Source organism: Eschscholzia californica, unplaced genomic scaffold (assembly GCF_041429995.1).
Source record: "Eschscholzia californica isolate CP2 unplaced genomic scaffold, dmEscCali1.0.p SCAF_3, whole genome shotgun sequence".
NCBI lineage: Eukaryota > Viridiplantae > Streptophyta > Magnoliopsida > Ranunculales > Papaveraceae > Eschscholzia > Eschscholzia californica.
Genome location: NW_028238420.1, coordinates 16282224 through 16297734, shown reverse-complemented (window position 1 = coordinate 16297734; position 15511 = coordinate 16282224). Strand labels below are relative to the sequence as shown.

The following is a 15511-nucleotide window of genomic DNA, read 5'->3' as shown; positions in this document are numbered from 1 at the left end:
GAAAGAGCCTACAAAAAATTACGAGATAGGAAATCTACCTCTCTTCGCCTTAGATGACTTTAAGACCACAACCATGCCTTGTTCTCTCTCTAGAGAACTCTATCTCTATCTTTTTCTTCTTTATTCATCCTTCCTTCACTAAGGAGCGGCTGCACCATCTCTCTTTCTATAGGTTTTCTTCAAAAGTGAAGAGAATTAGGGTTTTTAACCCCCAACTATTTTATCGAAACAAAACTGACATAGAGTTTTGTTATTTCCACCCAATTTGATATATAAAAAAAATAAGGGTGTTACAATCTTCCACCCTAAAAGAGGATTTCGTCCTCGAAATCAAACATACCCCAATTTCAAACAATATGCAATCAAGTGTAATCAGCTAGCAAATGCTACAAGGACAAGAAACAAAACACAACATAAGGCACTCCCGGGAGTTTTAAGCCAACAATATTCACAAGCACACTAAACAAATCATAAGTCACACAAGATCAGACTTAATACAAGCGAGTCACAAGCGATGTACAATATCTTAGTCACAATGACAAACTCATATGACATCAAAGCTTCCAGAACAATGTCTCCTAAACACATCTATTACGGTATTCTAGAGATCCACATTTCAATTTCCCTTTCGATGAGTTATAACCAATTTCGAAGTCTACTAGTCGGTATGATTTGACCCTCGTATTTGCATCGACTCAAACTCTCAATAGACAAGGGATACCTCCCAAAAGGAGAATCCGTGAAACATGAGCACTTTAATATGAGCAGGAGGCGAGCCAACCTCTTGTTGATAAATAATTTCTCAAACTATAAGTATGTGGTCCACAAGAATGAACTTGTGTTTGCCTCGATCACCATGTCGAGCCAACTACCAAATCGCAGTAAAATATCTTTGTCATAACCAATTTCCGAAGTCCACTAGTCGGCCTGATTTGGTTCCCGTGTTTGCATCGACTTAAACTTCTCAATAGACAAGGGACCTCCTAAAAAGGGAATCTGTGCAACACGAGCACAGTGCAACACAAACACTTCACATATGAGCAAAAGGCGAGCAAACTTCTGATTGGTAAATTACTTCTCAAACTAGAAGTATGTGGTCCCCGAGAACGAACTTGTGTTTACATCGATCACCATGTCGAGCCAACCACCAAATCGCAATGGAATATCCTCATCCATACTAGAACTCAAGATCATGGTCCACTAGGTTGTCTAATATCACATCTACACACCTGTGTTTGCATCGATCCATGTGTCGAGCTAAACTGTCTTAGTTCAATCCATTAGTAGAACTCAAGATCACGGTCCACTAAGTTGTCTTAGTTCAATCCATATAGTCGTAGGTTTATCATTATGGATTCCCGGACTTCGACACCTCGCTCACTTATTTGTCTCCCGACTCTTGTTGCCTCCCGACTCTTGTTCCTCTGACACTTCTCTTGAATTTCTCTCGCCCGTTTTACTTTGATTGTTTAGTAGTTTTATTTGTTTTCTTTATTTCCTCTTAAATCAATCCTAAAAACCCCTCGTTATCTTTGTTTCTTTCCGTCTTAGTCTAAGTTAGCTAGTGATACCTAGACCGGAGAACGAGACTCCTTCGTTATCCAAACTACCTTCCTATCCTTAGATCGATCCCGGTTTTGCCGGATTACTACTTGATACCTCCGCTTGGGTGTGCAACCTTTTCGAGTGCATCAAGTTTTTGGCGCTGCTGTCGGGGATAGGTTTAGTAGTTAGGATAACGTTTGTTGTTTTGTTTATTAGTCTTGTGTTATTTGCTTTCTTAGACATTTTTTCTTTATTTGTTTTCGTATTTTCTTATCTTTTTATCTTTTTCAGGTACCGATTTCGAGAAAAGAGCCAAAAGTGACATAAAGACGAAGGAAAAGGAAGGAATTAAGAAGCTAAAAAGGAAAGACGAACGAAACTAGAGGAGCACTCGATAGTATCTCATTCTCTCTCATCCTTTTTACTTGTGTGTGATTGTTTAGTATATAAGTGTTAGTTCCCATTTTGTGAGTGTGTGTTTGCATCCTTGAATATTGTGAAATCATGGCAAGTTGGTCATTTGATGATGATGATGGTGACCTTATTTTAACGATTTCCCACACTAGTGGACCACCTAGAAGTCGTCAAGACTACTCAAACTTATATATGAATGGTCCGATTAGTGATAGGAATAGGCGAGTTGAGCCTGACCGACCTAGGATGACAATGGGTGAATATCGACGAATGTATGGAGTCGGTGAGACTCGTCATGAATATGGTTTTAAGGATTATGAGCATGAGGGTAATCATCAACCCCGTAAGAGTCTTCGAGACTATCAACAAGAATTTGGGATGACCACACCTTCATGTATAGATTTGCCATTTGATGATAACCGTAGTTCTATTAGTATTGATCGACCACGTCGAAGTCTTCGTGACTATCGAGAAGCATATATAAACGGTTCATTTAGTGATGACAATTCCCGACTCGATGATTCCACTCAAAGAGTCGAGTCTATGCATATACATGAAGGTAGTGAAGAAAGGACCATGGAGACCATTAGCCCAGTTTGTGATATTTGTGTAAGCTTACACCATTTGCCCGAGTATTATCCCATGATCCGTGTTCCGCGAGAGTCTTCGTCTAGTTACGAGGAGATGTCTGAAGATACTCTCCAAGCATTTTTAGAGTATCAAACTAGTCAATCGAGATATAAAAGAGATCACAGAATGGATTCTCAATATTGTTCATAGAATCGAGTCGGAGCCTATCATCGACGAGGAAAGGGTTTGCGCACCCCAAACTCAAGAGGAGACTATGAATGATGGTGAGGGTAATACACCTAACTCTAGTCTTAAGTTAAATGTCGAAGAAGCTCTTGATAGACCCTTAGAGCATGAACTGACCAATGACCCTCATCGCTCACTCCCTCGACCATTGTCATCTCACCATGATCAGACTACACTAGATTTTGATGTTCAGGATGATAGCTCTACGAGCAAACTTGGGAATCACACAATGTTGAACTTTCCAATCTTTAGCACTTGTGATTACTTGGATGGGTTATGTAGAATGAAAGGTGTTATAACGAACTTTGAGGCTCCCGATGCCTTTAAGGACGTCGATAACATAGGAGTTAGAGACATAATGGATAGCTTATCAGACCATTTACCTAAGAAAATTACGGACCTAGATGTGGTCCCCGAGCCTATTGCATTACCCTTAGAGTCTAGTTCAACCTTCCACATGATCTTAGACTCGGTTGTTGACCCCTTTTGGGACACTTCAGACGTCTTCACTAGTATGTCTACGGACTTAGTGGATGTTCTATCCACTAAGCTCGCGGATGACTTTTTGCTTTCGACTGACTTCCTGACCCTTCATTTGTATGTCGATCCTTTTGACGACTGTTTAGTCGCCCCCCTAGCATTTATGCGCACTTAGTGGACCGTGCATCCACTAAGTTTGGGGATGACTTCTTTTCGCTATGAGTCTCACTTGCACTTCTTTTGTTTAATATTCTTGTGAGACTTTTACCATTTGTATATAGCTTTCTTTGGGTTGACCCCCAAATCTTCCATCTTTTACTTTATGATCGTCAGGCCGACTAAGATGGGTCTTGATGTTTGTGGGTAGCATCTCTGGAAACCCTCCACGAGACATAAATCGTGCTCTTGTGTGACAACAAAAGAATCAAAGGCTAATTGCGTAGCTCAATGCAATCGTGTATACCCGCGTTAGTGGTTGACTTTTACATGGTCATGTCTTTTAGGTGCTTCATTCTCATTATGTTTTTGGATATTTTAGGAGCATTTCTTAGTTGTTTTACTTCTAAGGCGTGGTTTGTTCGAAGTTTGGGGATGGCGTGATGATGAGACATGAAAATGTCCCATCTGAATCTCTTAACTCGGGCTAGTTAGTCAATTTCGAGCGGTTACTCTGATGATTTGCTTGTTTCTCTTACTCATGTGTTTTCTAAAGAGTTGAGCGCGAAAACGGATAAAATCGAGAGAAAGACGCACAAAAGGGTAGTTTGGTCATTTGGAGATTCTGGTATTTTAACCAATGTTGATGATCGGGTAAAAAGTAGAGTCCAAGACGAGCTCGTGGGTGAAAACGGAAGTCGAATTGGAGTCCGGATGAACAAACTAGAACCGGTCAAAGTTTAAGTCAAAATCAAGTCAATATTGATCTTTAGAGACACGTGGCGGACAGTCCAACGTTCATGGTGAAATTCGGTAGACTATTGGGCAGCGTGGGTCATATTTGGGAGCGCTTCCACATGGGTGATTCCATGTGACGCAAGAAAGGAGAGTACAATACCCCATATATGCAAACGGTGGATGATACCCTTGCACACACGTCATCATCTCTAAAGCACGTTGCAACCTATTAATCTGTCCTGAGATGTACCGTAGCAGCTTCACTTAATTGAAGATTTGAAACAGCAAGATTCTTCCCTCATCTTTCTCTCGTCTCTATCAACTATTATGGAGATTTTGGGATTTCCTTAATCTTTCTAAATGGATACCATATCATTGGTATTATTTGGGAAGGATTTCTTACTTAATACGTTTTTTCTTCTTCTTCAAAACTATAGAGGGAAAGATACTTTGCCATTAACAGACAAAGTTTTCTTTCTTTCTTTCATGAACAAAAATCTAGAGAGATAGAAATGGATTGAGAGGATTTATTTTAAACATAGGAGGAATGACAAGAGATTGATGAAGATTGGATTCGATTTCTATTGGTGGCAGCTCTATCTTTAGGAGATGGATTTAGAAGATTTCAAATGGCTGGAGATTCTTTGAATATGGAAAGCTGGAAATATAAATTTCAAAGAAGGAAACAGATTAATAGAGAGAGAAAGATAAACCAGATTTTCTATAAAGAAACAGAGAAGGTTTCATCTTCTCTTATCTCTCTAAACATGGAAAACAAATTTGGAGATTGATCTAGATTTCAAAGAAGAGAGTATATACTTCATCATCTACTTTCTCTCTTAAATCCGAATATATTTGTATAGAGAGAGAGGGGAGAGAGCTGGAGCTTCTTCTACAGGGAAGGAAATCTGATTATTCCTTTTTCTCTTGATCTCATCTCTATCTTCTAAAGAATAAAAATAGTAGAGAGATATTGATGAAAGTAGAGACAGAAGGATTGCCAGAGATATGAAATCAGAGGAGTATAATGGAGTATAGGAAGGAGAAGATTGAAGGGAGATTGCTACTGATTGAGATTCGATTTTCTTTTCTTATATATCAGGGGACTCATCATCATCATGGGAGGACATCTCTCGACTGGGGGTCATCCTCTGGTAGCTCAACCAAACCAGAAATAGTAGAGAGAGAGAGAGCATCCATTATCACAGCTTAAAACAGAAAAGTCAGAAACAAGTCAGAGCCATTTTTATTCATCATCATCACCTCTGATTTCCATTATTTTCTTCTGTAATTTATCTTCTTTTTGTGAGAGAAAGGAGTGATTGTTGAGAGAGGTTAACAGAGGAATATAATAAAATCAGAGAACTTCATTTTATTTTTCTTCTTCTATTTTCTGACTTTCGCACCTTTAGTGAGAGAAGAAGAAAAACAGAAAGAGTGAGAAGAGAAAGAGAAGACAATAAAGTTAGAGAGAGAAAAAGAGTTGAGGAAGATGAGAAAATTTGTGGGAAAATAACTTTCCCACAGAGAAATCGTTTCCGAGAAAACGAGAAAATCGTTTTCCCTAAGGGTCTATTTGTCTGTTAAACAGTAAAAACAAAAGGAAAATACTTCCCTTAGGGGTGCGTTTGGCTGCAGACAGGAAATCAGTTCCAGCGAAAGTTTAGTTTTCTTCCCTCTTTATCTTGTACTTTATTTTCATTTATTGATTTAATCTTGATCATGAATAACTAACCATCTTATCTAGGGTTTTAGATGAAGTCCATAATAACTAATCTTACAGATGTGATTTATATATGAGTAGATTAATTCTTAGACTGAATTCTCGTATACTGTTAAGTTATTATTGTTTCTAACGAAAATATCTTCCGGATTTTAGACCATTCATGTTATAAAACCCGAGTAATATAACGAATTAGTTGACTAGTCAAGTACATCATCTTTAGGATTGTTACATGGACGGATTCAACAACCTTAGGTTTCTCCCCCATTTCCTGAATTCCTTGTATCAATTATATTTATTTTCATTTTCGTAAATTTATTTTTAATATTTTATTCATTTTAAAAACCAAAACCAAATCATTTTAAAAATCTTATTACTTCCTAGTTTTAGAATAGATTCAACTAGTCTCTGAGGAACGAACCGGTCTTACTGGAATTTATTACAACTTGACGCCCGTGCACTTGCGGGTGTAGACTTATTTAGGGTAACCTTTTAGGCCCACCACGTGAGCTTGGCATAAACCTGGAACCTCTTTACACATGAGTCTTGGTAGTATCATCCTTTATCTCCTTCGGTTATGGTAATATCTCTCCACTCTTCTCTTTCAATTGACATGCCTCTTTATTTTTTGGTGAGTGTATGCTAAGAACATTGAGGACAATGTTAGTTTTAAGTTTGGGGATGCGGGGATTTGACCATAACCAATGCATGACCATGGGTTTCAAAGACAAAAGGGTTCAAATTAGCCAAAATTTGAAAATTTTGAGTATATTTGCATGTGATTGTAGTGATAGTTTTAAGCATGTTGATGCATATGTGTCGAGTTAATGAGTTTTGTGATTGCTAGTGGCCTTTGCATGAAAGTCGAGTCTTTTAGTGTTTGTGTTGTGCCATGTGAGTAGCATCTTAGTGAAGAAGAAACATCTCTAAGAGACCTAGAGTAGTCATTAGTGGAGACTTAACCCATGTCCTTCGAGTGTACTCTTCCGCGCTAACTCCGAGTAGAATGAAGAGCTACTCAACCTCGTAACTATTAAAAGAGCTTATTTGATCTCGTGTGCTCAACTTCCTTAGCCACTAGGAGTGACATTAGGATAGCGAATTAACCTTGCCCTTGTAGTCCATGAAACCCGATGAGAATGCCAACTAGAGGGAGGCAGATACTCCATCACCATCCATCATCTTATACTCCGAGAATGAAAACATGAGAAGAAAAGAATGAAGAATATCAAAAGCAAGTATGAAAAGAAAAGTTGATTGCATGAATAGAGTATTGTGTGAGTTGTATTCGTGTTGTTTTGTGTGATTTTGTGTTACAAAAAAAAAAAGGAAAAAAAAAAAAAAGTGAGGTGAAAAAAAGAGAATAGAAAGAAAGTAAAGGAATAAAGTGATTCATGTGTATGTTTGAGCATGTGTTAGCTCTTTTGTGTGAGTGGTGTGATTGTATATATGTGTTGTTGTTTTTGTTGATGAATAAGTATTCGAAGCAAGAAACGAATGCGGAAATGCTTAAGAGGTTCTATTATGAAGAGTTCGACATTCTCGGGAATCCACCATCATTAATCCATCTCTAGTATCCGCTAAACTTTAGAAGGCATTTTTAGAGGGTAGAATGCGTGAGAAGGGTGAGTGAACTTCCCCACTCTATTTAGTGGCTAATTCCTTTTCGAAGATCATTCGTTCCAAAATGTTGTCCTCACCCCTTTTTATGTGTTGAGTCCATGTTAGTGATCACACTCACACGGACGAGCAAACCATTCTTGAGTGATTTCATATTTGGAGTTTATGTCCGTGAGGCCGAGTCGAGGCGAAATGTACTAACTTAGGAATCAAAATTTTGTGACTGCGGAACATAGATGTTGCTCATTATGGGTATGACACTTGCATTTTACGGTAAGATTATTAGTGAAGAGGTCTTTAGCTTTTATATGAACTTATTTACTTGATTCATTATGTGTTAACATGCTTAAACCCTTTACTATATGAACCATGCTTATAGATGATTTGGATTTGGAGCCTTGTGTGTTTGAAACCATGATGTTTGTGGGTATCATCTATGGAAACCCTCACGAGACAACACTCGTCCTCTAGGGGCAACTTAGGGGTTTAAAGGCTTGTTGCATACGCTAAATGCAACCGGGATGCCTCCGAAAGTGAGTTAGGCTTTTATTTTGTTTTTGTTTTGCTCGAAGACTAGCAAAGTGTAAGTTTGGGGATCTTGATGTGACACGAAAATGCCACATTTGGAGAGCCAAACTTAGACTAATTAGTCCTTTTCGAGTGTTTATCAATAATATTTTATGTGTTTTTCGTGTTAGGTACATATTTTGGAGTTAAACATGTAATTTGGAATAAAGAGAACAAATTATCACTATCATTTCATGTGCCGAAAACGAGACAATAAGATTTCAAGCAAATCAAATGACAAGGGGAGTCAATGACGAGTCCGACGGTAAAAACAGAAGTTGAATCGGAGTTCGGACGGAGAAATTATGGAAGATGCAAGCCAAAGTCGCCTCTTGAAATTGGATTTGTAGAGACCAAGTATGAAGAATCAACCAAGCAAGAGAGAGAAGGGAGGAGGCGAGGACTTTTAGGGTTTTTAGTTCAAGAGCTTGAAGTGTTGAGAGTTACAAAGAGAGAAGGAAGAAGGAGGAGGGCCGACCAGCACACTAGGCCGAATCAACCTAGCCTTGGCCGGCAGCAGCTCAGGCTGCACGGCGCCTTGGTCGGCAGCAGCTCGGGCTGCACGGTAGCAGTTCGAGCTGCTCGAGAAGCCGGCAGCAGCATGCTCGGGCTGGAGCAGCAGACCGGAACGGAAGAACATCAACAGCACGGACAACAGCAACTCAGCAATAGCGCACCCGAATGGAAGCTGCTGGTACCGGACGCGACCAGAGCTGCTGGTACCGGACGCGACCAGAGCTGCTTCGAGCAGCACCTTCTTCACGGGACGCGACTACAAGCAAGGGGACGAACTCACGAGACGCGACTGCGGGTAGCTCTCACGGACGCGACTGCTTGAGCTCGGGTGCATCTTCATTTGGCCGGATATAGGATTTTGGCCGGATTTTGGCACCTTCTTTGGCTGGAGTTTTCTAGGGTTTCCGACCATTTTCTTGGCCGGAAACCTTAGGGTTTTTACTCCCCATGTCTTGATCTTGCTTCCCATGTGTTTGATTTGGTGTTTGGGTTAGAAATTTCTAGAGAGAGAAAGCTAGGGTTCAGCTTTAATGGAGGTTGAGTTCTAAATGGAGAAGATGATGATGGTCTCTATGGGGAACCCAGAATTCGCTAAGGGGAGATCGGCTGCACCTTAAAGGCTCATATTTTCCGACGATCTTAGCCTCGAACCACATCGAAAAAGGGGGATTTTCTCATCATTTTCTTTCCATTTCTTATTCAATCACCATGTTTAGCTAACTTTAGTGTGTCGATTATATGAGATGAAATGTGATGAATTCGTGATTATATTTAATATGATTTGATGTTTTGATTATAAATTGATGTTCATTTATTTCGATTATCGTTTTGATCATATTTTCATGTGTCTTGTCAAGCACTTCGCATAGTCAATAGACGAAACGAAGTATTCGATATCGATCGTAGTCTATGTCATAATTTCATGTGTCTTGTCATGCACTTCACATAGTTAGGCAACTAGACAACACTTCCGTTGACTCGGGATAAACCGATTTAGACGTTTGTTTGACTAAGTATGATCTCCGGATATACGTAGTACTTAGAGACATCTAATTTAGGAGTCGAACATCGATTACACTTTGAAACATTAGATTGGACTACATATAGTCGTAGCTTTATCATTATGGATTCCCGGACTTCGACACCTCGCTCACTTATTTGTCTCCCGACTCTTGTTGCCTCTCAACTCTTGTTCCTCCGACACTTCTCTCGAATCTCTCTCGCCCGTTTTACTTTGATTGTTTAGTAGTTTTATTTGTTTTCTTTATTTCCTCTTAAATCAATCCTAAAAACCCCCCGTTATCTTTGTTTCTTTCCGTCTTAGTCTAAGTTAGCTAGTGATACCTAGACCGGAGAATGAGACTCCTTCGTTATCCAAATTACCTTCCTATCTTTAGATCGGTCCCGGCTTTGCCGGATTATTACTTGATACCTCCGCTTGGGTGTGCAACCTTTTCGGGTGCATCAGTCAGACGGTTGGATTTATCTAGGGAACTGTCCCAGTCAGCACCCATCCACCCGTTTTATTATATAGATTTCTCTTTCATTCATTGTTAGCCCGCTTTGACATCTCTTTATTCACTTTTTTTTTCTCCCTCTCTTCATCCCTCTACATACTTTATTTTTCTTGCTTTAACTTCTATATTCTTGAGGGCTAACCCCATAGTTTTATTTTGACGTAGGTTGAGATGCACACATTCAAGAACTATTGATGAGGACGATCCTAAAGTTTTTAAGGGTTCTTGGATCGAACCAGTCAGTACAAAGACAGTAGGGTTGTCGTTCTTGTTCTTGGAATTCGTTTTTATTGATTCTTCATTGTTTATTTCCAGTTTATAAGGTTTTAATGATGTTAGTTCTATTTGGATTATAAATCTCAAAAGTTATATTTTTTACGAAGAGAAATGGAGGAGTCCGAGGTATTTGTAAATCAAGGCGAGAGGTTAGATGTCTCAGGGTCTAGTTCAAGTCATATCTCAATGATTTGGATCGGATAGTCTTTTTCATACCACAAGAAGTTAGTTGATGTGGCGAGAAAATGCCACATCTGGATCACTTAACTTTGATGAGTTAGTTCGTTTCGAGTTTTATTTCTAATAATGTATGTGTTTTTCTTGTTAGGGAGCTTTTTTAGAGTTTGATGTTAGATTCAGAATAAAACGAAGCATTTATCACATTTTCATCTCATGCAGAAGATACCAGAAAGGAAGAGCACTAGGGGTATTTAGGTCATTTTAGTCAAATCATAGGTCAAATGACAAGAAGAGTCAATGATGAATCGGAGTACGGAAGGAGAAGTTAAAGAAGGAAGAAGCGAAGGGATATTTTAGTCTTTTCTGAAAATTAAATGTGTAGAGACATATGATGAATGCACCCCTTGGCCTCTAGATGAGAAGCAAAGCCCAAGGAAGAAGCACAAGTAAAAGAATTTTATGGGCACCCCTTTAAACCAGTTAAGATAATCTTAAGGGTTACACTAAGTCAAGGGTTTGTGTGGGTGTTAGGCCAGCACACTAGTAGCACCAACCGGCACAGTGAGAATCGGGGCAACACCTGTGTTGGCCGTATTTTCAAGCTCTTGTGGTCGGATTTTGTAACCCTAGGCAGACTTATTTGGAGCTTTCTCACCACTCTTTTGAACGAAAACTTTGGGAGTTTTGGTTGAGACATCATTGCCTTGATTCCTTTTGCATTTGATTTCGATTTGAGTTAAAATCCTAGAGAGAAAAAGCTTGAGTTAGCTTTCACGGTGGTTTGATTGGAAGGAAGAAGAAGACTCTGTTACTAAAGGGACCCTAGTTCTTACTCAGGGGACACCTAATTTACACTATTAAGGGGAAACCAGAACATTGCTAAGGGGATATCGGTAGCACATACATCTTCATATATTCCGACGATCCTAGTGTTGCGCCATCATCGAAAAATGACGATTTTAACCTTAACTTGTGTCTTTCTTTATCTTCTTCCCGTTTATTATTTGTTTCGCCATGTCTAGCTAGCTCTTGTATTCGGATACTCGTGAAACATGATTTGATATGTGATATATGACTTATGATTTGTTTAAATGTTAATTTAGTTGACTTCGTCTAATTTTATGAATTAGAAGCCTTGATCTTAATCGTCCATTGACATTGATAGTGCGTGCTTAATAACTTTTGATCGGTTATACTTAGTTTGATGTATTATACTTATTAGTGTCATAGTTATTAATTGTCAACTCATTTGATAGTATGTTATTAGTTTGATAGTCGATGCTTAGTAACTTTTGATCTATTATGCTTAGTTTGACTTATGCTTAGAACTGTCAATGTGAGTGAAGTTAACTACCTTTTCATGTTAATAAACAATTGGTATTTGTCACTATCGATCTTGTGGATCGAAGTATCCCTCTCACTCGACTCTTGCAACTCTTTCCAAAATCTCTCTCTACTTATCCTTAAATAGTTTAGTTAGTTTTCTTTATTTTAAATCAATCTAAAAACCCAAATTGTCATCGTTTTGTTTTAGTCTGAGATAGTGAGTGACACCTAGATCGGTGGGCTAGACTCTTTCACTGTCCTAATTGCCTTCCTATCCTTGCGGATCGACCCCGGTCTTACCGGGTTTAATTACTTGACGCCCGTATACTTGCGGATGGAGACCTTTTAGGGTAATTTTTTAGGCCCATCAAGTTTTTGGAGCCGCTGTCAGGGATGGATTTAGTAGTTCAGATATTGTTTGTTCATCTTGTTCATTAGTTTAGTCTTATTTGTTAATGTTATGACAATTGGGGTTTGTTGTGACCGAAATCAAGTAATCCAAAAAAAACAATAGGAAATAAAGAACAATCACACAGAACACAAGAGATTTACGTGGTGCGGTTGGTGAGACCTACTCCACGGCGACAAAGGCGCGATGATTTCCACTAAGATAAGGAAACAAGTTACACAAGAGATTCGTGAGAATTAATTAGACTACGATATCTCCTTAGGGTTTTAGTTTTTATAGCCATTAAAACCCTAATTCCACCGCCTCACCGACTCTCTTTCTAAATCCAAAATACACATATATAAGATAACACTAATAACCGACATAAGCCTAGCTCCGCATTCCAGCTCTGTCTCGGAGATCATCTTTGCCTCACAACCCTGCTTCGCATACCAGCCATGTCTCAGTAATCAGCTCGCTAACGGGTCTAAAATTCCGCGCTGAGCTTGTAAGCGGGTTGGCAGGTGGTAAACCAGGTTCGATAATAACCTATATTTAAGCCACTTTCAACAATTCTCCACCTTGACTTGAATATGCTCCTCTTGACTTAAATCTACCACCATCATAGCTCAGCGCCTCTGAGCTGTCGTCGCTCCTGCCTGTCAGGGCTCAACATCTAGAAATCTCAATCAAGTCTAAGCAACGCTTAAACTTGAAGGTTGTAACTACATATCCGCTGGATTATCTGCCGTGGAAACCTTCTTCATCATGATCTCCCCTTCTTCCCCCACGTCCTTGATAAAGTGATACCTGACGTCAATGTGTTTAGTTATCTCGTGATAAATTTGATTTTTGGTCAAATGAATCGCACTCTGGTTGTCGCAGTAAACTTCCGTCACCTCCTGCTTCAGGCCCAAATCACCAACTAAACCACTCAGCCATATTACCTCCTTCACCTCCTTTGTTGCTGCCATGTACTCAGCTTCCGTTATAGACAAAGCTACCACCGACTGTAACACTGCTCTCCAACTTATGACACTCCCGCAGAGCAGTGGCGAGGCCAGGAACTTTTCGATGTGGGGGCACATTTAAGTAAAATGAAATACAAATTCACGATTTTCTTCCAAATTCTCGTTTTGTTCTAGTCTTGTGAATTATTACGAAGAATCTTAAATTGTGAAATGATTCGTCCGTAACTTTTCGGTTAAGTCACATTTAACTCAAATGAAATAAAAATTCACAATTTTCTTCCAAATTTTCGTCTTTGTTCTAGTCTTGGGAATTATTATGAACATTCTTAAATTGCGAAATGATTCGCCCATAATTTTTCGGTTAAAATATCTCTCCACAAACACAAGTTCAATAACACTATATGGGTTTCATGGAACCGTGAGAATCGAACCTAGGACCTCTCAATTTTTGGAATTTACGTGTAACACTTTGAACCAGTTAGGACCAAGTATTGTCGGTTTCGTAATGAGTTGAAATTGGATTTAAATCGAAACAATTAAGGGATGAGTTTCAATTAGAACTAGTTTGGATAACTAAGAATTTGTTTCTTACTCCGCTTGCTCTATGAAAGCCAAGAGAAGATTTAATTCTGAATAAAATACAAGCAATTAAGAACCAAAGTAATTTGCTTTAGGATTAAATAAATTAACTTTTTAGTAGTTGCAATGTTGACGAGCGGTTTTTCACGGGTAGATGGCACCGCATGGGATATATAGCTGTCTACTTGTCTTTACTGTCAATATTGTATAATTGTGCTGGATAATTAAATGGGTAGTTCTTACTGGGTAGATCCCTAGATGGAGAATTATTAATTGGGTTGGTGAATTTAATACTAGTGGGCTGGAGTTAGTTGGGTTGGCAAGCTTCATTTGGGTACTTCAAAACGGGACACTAATGGCACCACTTTAGACCCTAATGGAGCTCACATTTGGGCCTGTGGGGGCATGGGCCCCCACGGGCCCCTATGTGGGCTCGCCCCTGCCGCAGAGTGTGAACGTACAACCTGTCAGAGATCTCTTCCTATCAAGATCCCCTGAAAAATCTGAATCCACAAATCTAACTACCGAACCAGAAGTGTCAACCCTTCTGCCGTAAACCAGACCACTATCCGCAGTGTTAGAAGTGACTCAAATATGGGTTGGTATCGAACCCGGTACAACCTACCGAAGCTTGGACCCATTAGCGGAGCTAATTAGTGAGACAGAGCTGGTATGCAAAGCAGTGCTCTGAGGCAAAGCTGGACTCCGAGACAGAGCTGGAATGCGAAGCTAGGCTTATGTCTGTTATTAGTATTAGCGTATCCGTGTATGATGTCGGTTGTGTAGAGAGAGTCGGTGAGGCGGTGGGATTAAGGTTTAGTGGCTATATAAACTAAACCCTAAGGAGATATCAGGAAGACACAATCTCACGAATCTCTTGTGTAAACTTGTTTTCTTATCATAGTGGAAATCATCGCGCCGTTGTCGCCGTGGAGTAGGTCTCACCAGCCGAATCACGTAAATCTCTGTGTCTTGTTCTTGATTGTTCTTTACTATTCCTATTGCTTGTCTTGGATGACTCGTATTGTTCACATTAACCCCGATTGGGCACAACAAACTGGTATCAGAGCCCTGGTTTTGAGGTTTCTGTGATGGCGAAATACGAGATAGTGAAGTTCGATGGAAGTAACGATTTTAATCTTTGGAAGATTAAGATGCGAGCAGTATTAGTTCAACAGGGTCTGCTGAAGACGTTGAATGGGAAGGCTGCACGCGCTGAATCACTTTCAGAAGCAGAGAAGGAAGATCTCATGAAGAGAGCTCATGTTCAGATTCTACTCTGTTTGAGTAATGAGGTCTTGCGGAAAGTGGCGACGGAAACTACAGCCGATGGGCTATGGAATAAGCTGGAGACAAGGTATATGACAAAATCTCTAACTAATCGTTTGTATCTAAAGAAGAAATTATTTAGTTTAGAGATGTTAGAAGGGGAATCGTTGAAAGACCATATGGATGAACTCAACCGAGTATTCTTAGATTTGGCAAATATAGATGTCAAATTCGAAGAAGAAGATAAGGCAGTACTATTGCTTGTATCTCTGCAACCATCATATGAGAGCGTTTTTGATTCTTTTATGTCTGGAAAAACAACTACAACCTTTGAAGATGTTAAAGCAGCATTGAATTCGAAGGAGTTGAGACGGAGGTCAATGGAAGAAAGCAATTCAGGTGATGGTTTGGTGGTAAGGGGAAGGTCGCA

The 15511-nt window shown here is 39.5% G+C and overlaps 1 long non-coding RNA gene across 1 annotated transcript in view; it reads left to right on the top strand.

The window, feature by feature from the left end:
- Positions 1 to 3855: 3855 nt before the first annotated feature.
- The window catches only part of LOC147548714 (uncharacterized), a 38425-nt gene continuing 26769 nt past the window's right edge, over positions 3856 to 15511 (top strand). The window contains exon 1 of the long non-coding RNA XR_015237741.1: positions 3856 to 4282. This is a non-coding gene — a long non-coding RNA (uncharacterized LOC147548714). The remainder of the gene's footprint in view (positions 4283 to 15511) is intronic.